The 12,450-nt window shown below is 37.0% G+C and overlaps 1 long non-coding RNA gene across 2 annotated transcripts in view; it reads right to left on the bottom strand.

Moving 5' to 3' along the window:
• The window catches only part of LOC135101834 (uncharacterized), a 105,484-nt gene extending 94,367 nt beyond the window's left edge, over positions 1-11,117 (bottom strand). The window contains exon 1 of one of the 2 annotated variants that reach the window (XR_010269391.1): positions 10,866-11,117. This is a non-coding gene — a long non-coding RNA (uncharacterized LOC135101834). The remainder of the gene's footprint in view (positions 1-10,865) is intronic. The other variant, XR_010269390.1, reaches the window with a different exon arrangement.
• Positions 11,118-12,450: the final 1,333 nt, after the last annotated feature.

Here is a 12,450-nt window from a genome sequence, read left to right as displayed (position 1 = left end):
GAGAGAGAGAGAGAGAGAGAGAGAGAGAGAGAGAGAGAGAGAGAGAGAGAGAGAGAGAGAGAGAGAGAGAGAGAGAGATTGCTCAATAATGTATGAAAGAACAAGAGAGTAGATAAATAAATATATGTGAGAAGAAAGATATTAATAACAGAGAAATGAAAACAAAATTAAATTGGTTAACTTCCCAGCCACCACCACCACCACCACCATGTCACCGCCACCAGCTTGAACTGCAGTCAAAGGGAGCGCCATACATATCTTTAATTTTTGGCAGGGCGAATACTGGTGATTTTTTTTTTTTTTTTTTTTTTTTTTTTGTATTTTTACCTCACCAGACTAGAAGATTCTCGCGGCTTCCTGACAACGAGGTTTTCCCTATCTGCCAAAATACTAGTTGATTATCGACTTATAGTTCATTTGCTGATATGATCCTCACTCTATATAACTCTCTGTTTCATCTCCTTTTGAAATATTGCATTCAAGCATGGTGATCAGCTCGAAGCATGAAAACAAAATCTGAGCCCACCGCACCGCTGCCCACGCCTGTGTGTACACTGTACTGTACAGCTCGAAGCATGTACACAAAACCCGAGCCCATCACAATGCTGGCCACGCCTGTGTTCGTACATACATGCTGCTCTGTGATGCCTCTCGCCTCTGTTGCTGTGTGGGGCAAGAAAAGCGGTACACTCCCATGGGCTCAGCTGTATTTATTCCTCTGGGATGTCAGATGGTAGGATTTTTTTTTTTTTTTTGTGGGGGGGGATATTTTGGTCATTAGCAGAAAATACAAGTGTCTTGAAGCAAGTAATTACTGAGCTGATGCTGCCAGCCACTACTATTGCTTGATGAATAAGATACCGCGGTGTGTGTAATACTGCATATAGCAGGAACGTCTTACATGGCAAGATATCTAGCATGTTCAAATAATTTCAAGTAAAATGTGGTGTGAAATACGAGTTAAAATGTGTTTGCGGCCTTGTGACCTCGTCATTACAGCTATTACTTGTTCTTGTCAAGATGCCCAAACGAAAGTGTAAATTCACTGCAGAGATGCAGAACAAACTCCCGTGCTTCAAAAAAGGCAGGGATGAGTGGGAAGCCGAGTGTTTGGTGTGTAAACCAGGAACATTTGTCTCACTGGCACATAAAGGCATTAATGACTTACAGTCACATGTGAGCTCTGAGAAACATAAGAGAGCAGTGCAAGAAGAGGGTTCATCAATGAAGATGACACATTATTTTGTTAAACCAGGAAGTGAAGCTGAAGATGTTAGTGCTGCAGAAGCTGCTTATGCATTTCACACTGTCAAACATCACGGTAGTTTCTCATCCATGGATTGTTCATCTGTTTTGCTGAAAAAAAAAAAACTTTTCCTGATTGAGGTGGCAAGAAAGTTTTCTAGTGCTTGAACAAAGACAGCAGCTATTATAAAAGCTGTGCTTGCACCTCATTCTGTTGATGTTGCCTTAAAAAGCCTAAAAGAAAATGAAGTAGTATACTGTGGAATTACTACAGATGGTAGAAATCACGATGCATTAAAGCTGTTTCCTGTAATTATTCAGTACTTTGACTGGAAAAATGGTGGTTTACAGTCAGAACTGATTGAGTTTAAGAACACCCCAAATGAGACTGCAGACACTATTGCCAAATATGTGAAAGAAACCCTAGATAAACATGGGCTTACTAAAAAGTGTGTGGCATTTACAGGTGACAACTGCAATACAATGTTTGGAGGATTCGAATGTAGCGAAGAAGGGAATAATGTGTTTGCAAATCTGAAGATGTTGGAAAAGTCATTGATTGGAGTAGGTTGCCCAGCACATATTCTGAATAACTGTGTTCATCATGGAGCAGAAATAATGGATATTGATATTGAAAATATTATCAATAAGATTTATCAGCATTTTCATATCTACACAGTTCGCTCTGAAAAACTAAAGGAGTATTGTGAATTTGCTGAGGTTGAGTACAGGAAGCTTCTCTCTCATAGTAAGAGTCGTTGGCTGTCACTATTTCCTGGCATCACAAGGCTGATAGAGATGTTTCCTGCTCTTAAGTCCTTTCTTTCACAAGAGCAACCACCAACAGTAATAAAAAAATTCTTTGAAAATGAAATGAGTGAGATTTACCTCTGGCACATGCACTCTTTAATGGCTGTATTTCACACACACGTTCAAACAATTGAAAAGGAAAGTAACTCTGTTGTAGAAGTGCTGACAAATTTGGAGTCTGTGTGTAAAGTACTTGCACAAAGAAAAAACCAGCATTTCATGTCTTTAAAAGTTAAAGGACTAATTACTCAGAAGCGCACAGAAGGAAAAGAAGAAGAGTGTAACAGGTTCTGTGTTGAAGTAGTTAACCTGTACAACAGATGCTCAGAGTACTTAGCTAAGTGGATGAAACCACTGGAAGAGTTCTCTTGTTTCAAGTGGATGGTCTTGAGTGAAATGCCAAACTGGACTGATGTGGAACCTTGTGTTGTATACTTGATAGACAAGGGAATAGAGCTTGATGATGTAAAGTGCTTTGACCAAGTTTGTAACTTGAGGCAGTTTGTAGAAAGGAACAAGAATGATGAAGACTTCAGTAAATTACCAGCACATAAAAAATGGACCAGATACTTTGAAGCATCAAAGAATATTGAATGCCACTCAGAACTGCTCAGAATTGCACAATTCTTTTTTGCTGTAACATCCCACAATGCTAATGTGGAGCGAGTCTTTTCGCTGATGCAAAGTCAGCGGACGAAGGAAAGGAACAAGCTGAGTGTTGATACAATGAAAGGTATTCTGACTGTACAGTACAACTACCGAGAGACCTCTTGTGTTGACTTCCTCAACTTTTTAAAGTCCAACAAGGAACTACTTAAAAATATAAGATCTACAGAAAAATATGTATCGGCACATCAAGCAACACACGCAGTGGTTGAAGAAGAGTTAGAAGACACCAACTAAGCTAAGTGGAAAAACGGAATTCAAGATTATCAGTCATATGCAAAGGTAAATAAGTTGAGTTTCTTTTAATTAATTTACATGTTTTCCAGTATCATATCAGGACCATAATCAGGTGTTAGTGAAGGTGTCCGGAATTTTGATAGTTCATATATGGCAACCCTAGTGTACCCCAACATAGCCCATGAGTGGGTAAAACTATTTCTGGGCATCTGTCTGGCTGCAAATTCTTTTCCCTTACTGGTTCTTGAAATATGAATATGAACCAAGTTTTCATTATTTATTTATCTTATAGAAAATATTTTCATTATACTTTCAGAATTTAAGTAAGAATTTAAAAACTTAAATATGATTCCAGGTGATTGCAGTGGCTCCAAGTCTTGGGAAAACCATGTGTGGAGCACAAGCAGTCTGTCCACACTGAAAATTTTGAGCTCAAGCATACCAGCAGCACAACACATCTGCTGAACACTGCAGCTCCAATTCCTGCAGATAAACGAACTTCAGGCACATACCACAGAGCATTTCTGTGACTACACAACTGTGTTATAACTGGTAATGTTTAATTTAGTTGTGGTAAATGTGGTTAAATGACATTCATGATGAAATAGTTTTTAAACAACAGATCCTAAATATTGATTAATAACATTCACAACCTTATTGATGCCTATATACTGTATGTACTATATTACATTATATGATGAGCTTTCATTTCAGTATATACATATTTGCTAGCAGATACCATTCAGCAATCTCATAATTCCCACTATTATCTAACCCATTTTCTAAGAACATAAGAAAATAAGGGAATGTGCAAGAAGCCGTCAGGGCTACACATAGCAGTCCCTGTATGAAACATATCTACCTATTTCCACCTATCATCCCCATCCATAAATCTGTCTAATCTTCTTTTCAAGCTCTCTGCTGACTCTGCACAAACAACCTAATTACAGAGCCTACTCCCGTCATCTACCGTTCTGTTTGAGAACCACTTCCTTCCTCTCTTTTAATCTAACTTGATCAAGCTTGAATTAAAAACAGAGGTGGGAAGAAATCATGTGGTTATTTTTTCTCAAAAAAATACATAAATAAATAAAAATAAATAATAATATGAATATAAATATGAATATCAATATAAATATGAATAAATAAAATATAATAAACCAACTTCTGCCTCCACTACTAACAAATCCTATCTTCTTTCACCATTTGTCCATACACAATCATACATTTCTTTATATACTAATATTTCACAATATTTATAACTTAATTTTGTGCAATCCTTGCTTTCCAGTTACCAAAATGCTTCTTTTTACAGACTGAATTGTGGTAAAGTGGCTTACAGCAGGAAAGGAAACACAACCGGCACATCTGAGTCAAGCATGTTAACCGATGTGATGAGCAATGTGAACAAGTATTTTAAGATGTTTTTGGCAAGGAAAAGATGTGGTGGGAATAATGACTGTATATAAGGTTTATAATTACTGTTAATCACTTACTTGAAGAGGACAGTTGTTGTGGGTATGGGAAAAGTGTAAGATGGCACAGGTGAGATAGAAAGAGAAAAGTTGTTAACCTATTCTGTTACTAACAGAGGTAATAGCATTACTCAAGAAAATAAATGCATATACTAGTATGCTAATAATGACACAAAGTTATGCTAATATATTCCATATTTCCATATTTACAGGGACACCATCCACACCACCCAAGACAGTCCAGCAATCTGGAAGGAGGAACAGCACAATACCACAGCAATTGATGCAAAGAGCAGCAGATTTCCTGCCTCCCAGGATGTTGTAATTTTTCACTGGACATCAATGATATGCTCTGATTAGTGTGACAGTGGAGGACGAGGAGGAAGAGGAGGAGGCAGCTTGCTGTAGCAGTATATTATCACAGTCCTAAAAGGATTACAGTAAGCACTGCATTTCTCGTTGAGAAACATTTTGTTAGCAGGAGCAACAAACTCTGGCAGTCCTGTAAAGGAAGTTACTTTAAGGCAATATATCTCATGTAATGAGTATCATCAAAGATTTGTTTAATTTTTACCAGGTTTCTGATTCCATTATTGGAGGCAAGGATACTAGTGAACATGACAAAAGTTTGAAACTTGCAAACCATGCATTTTTGTTTGTGATTAAAGAACTGAGAAATGGAAATTTTTTAGGTTATTCCTTTTATCTGGGAAAGACTGATATTATGCAGAGTGTGAGAATGATGACATGTTCATTAGGCTTAAGACATTGATACTTAAGTAACCGCACTTTTTTTTCTTCCTCTGACCAAGAGGGAATACAATGTTCTTCTCTTGGAATCTTGACATGTTTGCTGTCAATGGTAAATGGATCCATTTCTCGGATGATTCACCGAAGCTTTTGAAGAGACTCGGTAACACTATTGTGAAGGAGAAAAGTAAGGTACATACAGGGTAATGTAATTAAATGATGAACGTTTAATTTTCAATGATCATCAGCTTAAAAATATGAGACTTGCTCCTAACTGGTAAATTCAACATGTGTAGGATTTTCAAGTAATGAACAGAATAGACACACATTCCATGGTAGGCTTACTGCCACAAGAAGCTGTCCTTATTGCAGTATAGGCATGTATATCAGGTGCATAGATCCTTTTCATTATTGAAATAGTTTAGTTACTCTTCATTTTGATGATGTTTATTGCTAAATCCTGTAAAATTTGCAAGGAATGCAAGAACACCATGGAAACTGTGCCATTCACACACTGTAACAAGACAGCACTTCAGGTGCTGTGGCACAACTGGTCTTTGTTCAGTTCCCTTACCTTAGTTATTAATTAGATGAACCATACTTCCTTGACAAGACCACACTTCCTTGACAAGATTAAGACTTGGATTACCCACTGACTTCAGTTCCTAACTCTAAATTTGAAGATACAGTGATGGCATCAGACTACTTCTACCTCATAATCTTTTCCATGTAACTGATTGTGCCTGAAGAAGATTTTTGAGCCTCATGAATGTCAAATGACAAGGATATTTTGTCAGATACCAGCCATCAGTTAGACAGCAGCAGTGAGGCAGATTAGATTTATGATTTTACGTGGCCTTTTCACTTCCCAATGAGGAAAAAAAGTGTATTTTCTTTACCAGTCATAAGTTTGTGTTGCCTTTGCATGTGTTTCAACAACTAACCAAAAGCTTTAGTTTAATGAAACTTTGAGTATTTTATGTCCTTAAATAGGAAATGGGAAGAAATAAACATGAAAAGTTGAATAGTAAATTTGCATACAGTACACAGATATGCCCACAAAATTTCTTTCTAGTTGTTTTTGTTTTTTTCACTGTATTCTTGCAAAAATTCTGCTCTTGTCCTACTGTCTCACTGCATGTCCCATGTCCAAGCTCAGGATGCTGTATTTTATCCTGCATATAATGTTTCATCAGGTTTGTGCTCTTTTGTACAGCATATGCAAAAATTATTTAAATTCTGCATGTTTACTTTGTGGTGACATAAATGCTTCTCTTCTCTGAAAGTTTCTTTGGCTAGCTACATGTTATTAACAATATATCTTTAGCTGCCATATGCCCACTGTATATCCTTACTTTAGTGTTGTTGTTGTTGTTGTTGTTGTTGTTGTTGTTGTTGTTGTTGTTGTTGTTGTTGTTGCTGCTGTTGTTGTTGTTTTGATGTTGTTGTTGTTGTTGTTGTTGTATGCAGTTCTGAGTTGCCATGTCATTTGTTCTGATATGGAAGTCTTTGTGTTCTCTGTTAGGTGGTGTAGCCTTGCTATGTTGACTCTGTTACCTCCTGATGTACATTCAAAAAGTCGATATGGGTAGATATTAAGGAAGGATCACAGTCAGCAGTACTGGGAGTAGTGTACAGTCCACCAAACAGTACAAAGGAAATTAACACCTCACTGTGGCAGGAAATAAATAGAGCAGGAAGGTACAGTCTGGTATGTGTGATAGATTTTAATTTTAGGAATATCAACTGGAGCCTGATGGTGGGTAACAAGGAATCAGAGGAATTTCTTAAGGTAACTCAGAATAATTTTTTAAAACAGGTAGTCGTTGAACCCACAAGGGGGAACAATATTATACTAACAGGGAGAAAGCAGTCATGCAGATAGAGGTCAGAAGGCAGCTAGGTAACAGTGACCATTAGGAAATTAGGTACAAATTAAAATGGGAAGAAACTTTTAGAAGCAAAAACACTATTAAAATACCTGACTTTAGGAGAGGAGTTGACTGGCAACAGATGCAGAGTGAGGTCAGGTCTGGGTCAGAGTTGAGAGAGATAAGGCAGGATGAGAGAGGTGAGGTGAGGTATGAGGGTGCAGGACAAGAGGAGGGAAGATGTGTCCAGAAGGGGCTGAGAAGAGAGAGAGAGAGAGAGAGAGGGTGAGATAGATGTGAGTATGTTGGAGGGTCAGGTCATACTGAAATGGGAGAAGTGAGGTCGAGGTGAGTAGATGAGGGAGTAGAGAGGATGGAAGGGGCCAAAATGAGGGAGTTAGGTGAAGTAAATGTAAATGAGTTGTATAAATATTTTGTAGACAAACTGCATATAGGACAGTTAGCAAACATCCCGTATAAAGCAATAAGATCACAAAAAAATTACCCTAAATGGATGACTACTAGGTTAAAACATTATACAGGATGGAAGAGAAGTATATATAAGAGATTAAGGGTAGGTGAAGAGGTTTCAGGACCACAATGTAATGAATTAGTTATAAGTCAGGAGGTTACCAAGGGCAATTATGAATTAAAGGTAGCCAGCCAGGTGAAGACGGACCCCAGGGGATTTTATCAGGTATACAGGACGAAGAATAAAGATACTATAGGTCCACTAGAGGCAGCACATGGGGTGCTGGTTAGTTCTGGGGAGAAGATATTAAAATTCTGAATGAGTATTTTTTGACTGTCTTCACCCAGGAAATCATGCAGGATATGCCAAATTGTGAACAGATGTTTAAAGCAGATGAGAATGAGAAGCTGATAGATATTTTCATAACTAAGGAGATAGTGGAACAGGAGATAGATAAGCTAAAAAGTTCAAGACACCAGGACCAGATGAAATATGTGCCAGAGTACTTAAGGAATGCAGATGTTATTAGTGAGCCATTAGTCTCTGGCTTTAGGAAATCACTTGAGTCAGTTGAGGTACCAGTAATGTGGAGGCAGGCTAATGTAGTACCCATCTTTAAGAAAGGAGTTAAAACTTTACCATCTAATTATAGACCTGTCAGCTTAACTTCGGTTGTGGGTAAAATATTGGAGTCAATAATAGCGAGGAACATAAAGGAGTATTTAGACAAACATAACTTGATAAATCAGTCACAGCACAGCTTCATGAAGAAGAAGTCTTGCCCGACGAACTTGTTAAGTTTTTACAGTAAAGTGTACAAGGCAGTAGATAATGGTGATAGTCACGACAGCTTATATCTGAACTTTAGTAAAGCTTTTGACAAGGTACCCCACCAGAGGCTCCTAAGAAAGGTTAGGGCACACAGGATAGATAGGAAGGTGTTAGGCTGGATAAGGTCATGGCTAAGCAACAGGTGACAAAGAGTTGTAATAAATGGCTCTAAATCCAAGTGAGGTCATGTAATTAGTGGGATGCCACAGGGATCAGTATTAGGGCCACTGTTGTTTTTAATATATATCAATGACTTGGATAGTGGAATTAGTAGTGATCTTAGTAAATTTGCAGGCAAAGATTGGTAGATTAATTATGTCAGAATCAGATGCCATCTACTTGCAGGCAGATTTAGATAGGATGAATGAATGGATGGACAGATGGCAAATGCAGTTTATCAACAAATACAAAGTACTTAGCATAGGTAGAGGAAACCCACACAGTAGGTATACAATAAACAACGAAACTCTGGTAGGCTCAGGGTACGAAAAATATTTAGGAGTTATAGTTAGCTCTGAATTCCGTCTAGGAAAGCAATGCAGAGGCCAGAAACAGGGAAAATAGAATATTTGAATTAATTTTTAGGAGTGTTAAAAGTAGAAAGCCTGAAGTTATTAAATTAAAGTTATATTTGGCGCTGGTCAGACCTCATCTAGACTACACTGTGCAGTTCTGGTCCCCACATTACAGGAAAGATATAGGTCTATTAGAATCAGTACAGAGGAGAATGACTAAAAGGATACAGGGGATGAAGAGTATTCCTTACGATGCAAGATTAAAGTTGTTAAATTTACATTCTTTTAGAGAGACGTGGGTTAAGAGGGGACCTGATAGAAGTCTTTAAGTGGTATAAGGGTTATAACAAGGGGGATGTAAGCAAAATTCTTAGGATCAGCAACCAGGATAGAACAAGAAATAATGGGTTCAAGCTTCAAAAATTTTGGTTTAAGAAAGAGATAGGAAGAAATTGGTTCCCAAATAGAGTGGTAAATGAGTGGAAAAGACTCAGTAATCATGTTGTTAGTGCTAAGACATTAGGGAGCTTTAAGAGAAGATTAGACAGGTTTATGGATGAGGATGATAGGTGGAAATAGGTACATTTCATACAGGGACTGCCACGTGTAAGCCTGATCACTTCTTGCAGCTTCCCTTATTTCTTATGTTCTTAATATTGCAATGTCTCTTGGTGTTGCTGTATATTATATATGTATGCTATAGGATAGTGATGACTTTTGTGTGATCTCTTAATGCAACTAACCATGTGTTCTGTCTTGTAAGGCATTAGTGTTTGATAAACACCTTGACGTTGCCAAATGTCTGTGCAGGTGTGGGGGAAAAAAATGCCTCTTATGAATGCTGCTGTCTTTCATAGTAACACCATGGTTTTATTTTCTGCCCTGTGTTACACATCTAGTGTGTCTTGTACTGTTTTTCGTGCTTTATACGCAGCACATACTTGCTAAAATTTCAGAATACCTGCTGTTATACTACTAATATAAATAAAACATTAATAGTATATCCTCAAGTTATTTGTTATTTACCTATTACAACTACTAAAAATAAAAAAAAACAATTATTTTTGAGAGCATTCACATGTGGCCTACAGTACCTGGCAGCTGTCAATCAATATCTTGATCTGAAAGGTTCTGGATAAAAGAATTTAATACATTCTGTTCATCATTATAAATTATGCTTAAAGTTGGGGCTTGAATTTTCGATGTTTGGACGTAAATAACACGAAGTTAACTACTTAGGGAAGAAATACGTAATAAAAAAGAGAATAAGATGTGTTACAAAAATAAAAGCTGCAACACAAGAAACTATCAGCAGCTTCATCTCGTCACGCAGTATTCTGTACGTGAGTCGCACTGAGCCACGATCATTCCAATTTGAAAATCTTGTTCTTTGCACCAAACGGAATATATGCACTACATTTACTCGTACTCTAATGAAACTCTAACACACACACACACACACACACACACACACACACACACGTGCCCACAACCCAGCCGACAGGGAGGGCGCATCAAGAAGGCATGGGTGGTGGGGGTGCCTGGCCATAAATACGTGTTTTATCCTCCATGAACTGTGTGGAGCCCCGGCTCATCATCACTATTATCTGTGACTGCACCCTCACTGTGGCCATTCATTCAAACGCAGTCCATCAGGTGAGTGCAAATAAGCTTCCAGAGAGAGAGAGAGAGAGAGAGAGAGAGAGAGCTAACCGGGCAATCCTAGTTCCCTAATTTTCAGTCATGGTAGTAGTATCGCCATGAAAGCTTCACTGATCATCACAAGTCACATTCCACGTTTCCATCATGCATATCAACCCTCGGAAACTACGATATGGGATATGAAACTTTGTGGCCTGGTCATACAGTACTCAAGACCGCGAGAGGCTGCCGCCATGACAGCCTGACCCTCCCGCCGCATCCCATGATTCCACAGCACAGCACACTGCACACGTCACTGCCTCGTCCTCACCCTGGCCAGGAGTGCACTCACCTCTCTGCAGCACGGCTCGGCGATTTCCTGCTCCAGCCGCCTCACGGAAAGGCGTAGCTGCGAAAGATTGATGGACGCACACATCCACGCTACACCGCTCACCACTATCACATTGAACACTGTTGCTTCTTGCTTGATGATCTAGAGGGCGCGAGTTTTGAATGGAGGATCGTGCGGGATTTCAATTCATCCTTTTTTTTTTGGCTGACCCAAAATCCTGTCCAGATTGACCATGCCGACCTATATTCCTTCATAAACGCTCTTTTATTTAAAGTTTAAGTTATATTTGAAAGACAAGAGCAGATGTAGACTTTTTTTTTTTACCTCAATTAAATTGTCTTTATGATTTGCTTAGCCTTAGATGTTAATGTGTTAGGTATTCTATACACAGGATTGGTACTTTGATAACATTTTGATAGATATGTTGGGGATAAAACTGTGCATATATGCTTGACGACCCAATGAAATGGATCAATGAAAAAAATAATAAATAAATAAATAAATAAATAAATAAATAAATAAATAAATATATATATATATATATATATATATATATATATATATATATATATATATATATATATATATATATATATATATATATATATATATATATATATATATATATATATATATATATATATATATATATATATATATATATATATATATATATATATATATATATATATATATATATATATATATATATATATATATATATATATATATATATATATATATATATATATATATATTTGAATTAAAAATCTCCGCTTGGTGCTGCTGATTCTTGTATAAAGAAACGAAAGGTTGCCCAAGGATTTTTTTTGATACAAACCATGTAAAAATTTCCTCTCTCAAGATGTTGAAGATAAAGTGTAGAGCTATATGAAATGTTACTTGTTGTAATTATAAAGAAAATCTGTATTATTGTTTTGAAACCCGAAAACTAACTAGATAACTACCTAAAATTTTCAAGAACAGTCTGAGTAAAGACAAAAGTTAAAAACTTTTAGAGGTGTATTAAAAAAACAGGTGTGTAGTTGGGGAGAAGGAACTAGTTTTGACGATTTGCGGTGTATATAAAGCGTACCAGTGCCGAGTAGCCTAAAGGAAAAAAGAAAAAAAGTATAAGGTATGTGTATGAGTGCAACTATGTAAGAGTTTATGTGTGTGTATGTGTATGTTTGTATGTGAGTATGCTGTACTCATATACTCGTATACGAGTATATATATATATATATATATATATATATATATATATATATATATATATATATATATATATATATATATATATATATATATATATATATATATATATATATATATATATATTGTGTGTGTGTGTGTGTGTAAAACCCTGTAAGGAGTCGCGCTCACTTCATTCGGCCTCCATAAATCTAAGCGACCTGAATTAATAGCCACTGCCTTCTGCACTAGTGTAAGCATCATGTCTGTACTATACGAGTATATTGCAAACAAGTTTATCAAGTCTGTACTTCCTTTCTTACTTTTCTTTAATGCTGTCCAAACTCTTGCTTGACGCTTCTCCCTTCCCCCAATTATCTCTATCACAACA

The sequence above is a fragment of the Scylla paramamosain genome, chromosome 7 (genome assembly GCF_035594125.1).
Source record: "Scylla paramamosain isolate STU-SP2022 chromosome 7, ASM3559412v1, whole genome shotgun sequence".
NCBI lineage: Eukaryota > Metazoa > Arthropoda > Malacostraca > Decapoda > Portunidae > Scylla > Scylla paramamosain.
Note: the sequence above shows the minus strand (reverse complement) of the source record. Positions and strands in the feature narration are given on the sequence as shown.